Below are 1071 nucleotides of genomic sequence, written 5' to 3' on the forward strand. Positions count from 1 at the left end.
GGCGGGCGGGTGAAGGTGGAATTAATTGCATTTCGCTAAAGCGTTCGCGGAGACTTCAAGGTATAATCTATCCCAGATCCTTTCCCAGAGAGAAACTTGGCGATCACTTTTCCACATGATGCTCACGTTTGGTGCTCTTCAATTATCCCTCCCCACAAAGATAGGTGGCGTGTGTTTCAGGGTCTCTCCTCTCGCTCCTACAGAAAAGAAAAAGAAAAAAATGTCATTAGAAGAGGCGTAACACGTCAGTCCGTCCCCAGGTTTGTGTTTCCTGGAGTGGCAGAAAGAGATCAGTCCTAACCTGCCCAGCAGGAATAACGGTCCTTCCGACAACTCTTTGCAAGGCTTTTTACAATTTCTCCAGGAGCTGCATCTCCCTTCACCTTTTCTCCTCCACTTCGCGGCTTCTTCATGCTTTTTCTTCTCACCATTTCTGGCCAAAACTACAAACAAGACTTCGCAGGTAGGTTCGGAATTTAATTCCATTTTCTCCCCTTTTTTTTTTTTTTCCTCCCCTTCTTTTTTCTCACACCACCTCACGCTCTAGCGGGCTTATTTAATGTCGATAATATTTTATTTTTAAGCGTGTTAGCTTCTTTCTGGCTTGTTTATACTTGGGACGAAAAACCTCTTTTTTTTTTTTTTTTATTTTTTTTAACCGAGACCTGAAGTCACTTCGGTACCGCTCCGGGAAGGAGCGAGCAGTTTCGGGGCGCTCGGGGCTGTGCCACCACCACCCCTGCTCCCCTTACCTGTCGGCCAGGTACGGGAGGTGCCTTTTACAACGCAGCAGCAAAAGTTTTAGTGCTAGGAAGGGGCTTCGTCCTCCTGCACCTGTGCAAGGATCTAATCCCTTTCCAAAAGCTGCAGCCCCATCCCTCAGTCACAGCTTTGCTCTCCATGCATTGCCCACCTGTTACAAAGATGACCTCAGTTTCTAGGACAATCTACTTAGGACTTTCATTAACTTGCCAGAAAAAAAAAAAAAAAAATACACACACACACACACCCCCACCACCACCCACCTCCTGCTCTTTTTATTTCACATCTTAGCTCTGAAAGTTGAAAGTT

At 46.0% G+C, this 1071-nt stretch overlaps 1 protein-coding gene and 1 long non-coding RNA gene across 4 annotated transcripts in view; one reads left to right on the forward strand and one right to left on the reverse strand.

The window, feature by feature from the left end:
• Positions 1-1071, reverse strand: part of LOC103899196 — a 5169-nt gene that overhangs the window by 3007 nt on the left and 1091 nt on the right. For both annotated transcript variants that reach the window (XR_002086188.1, XR_657592.2), the window contains exons 2-4: positions 753-828; positions 302-443; positions 127-197 (exon numbers count right to left, since the gene is read on the reverse strand). This is a non-coding gene — a long non-coding RNA (uncharacterized LOC103899196). The remainder of the gene's footprint in view (positions 1-126; positions 198-301; positions 444-752; positions 829-1071) is intronic.
• Positions 170-1071, forward strand: part of ZEB2 (zinc finger E-box binding homeobox 2) — a 116121-nt gene continuing 115219 nt past the window's right edge. Inside the window, exons 1-2 of one of the 2 annotated variants that reach the window (XM_009279608.2) lie at positions 170-260; positions 365-463. The gene's annotated coding sequence lies outside the window, so the exon portion shown is untranslated. Of the gene's footprint in view, positions 464-1071 lie in introns of both variants that reach the window. The other variant, XM_019472222.1, reaches the window with a different exon arrangement.

The sequence above is a fragment of the Aptenodytes forsteri genome, unplaced genomic scaffold (genome assembly GCF_000699145.1).
Source record: "Aptenodytes forsteri isolate BGI_AS27 unplaced genomic scaffold, ASM69914v1 Scaffold11, whole genome shotgun sequence".
NCBI lineage: Eukaryota > Metazoa > Chordata > Aves > Sphenisciformes > Spheniscidae > Aptenodytes > Aptenodytes forsteri.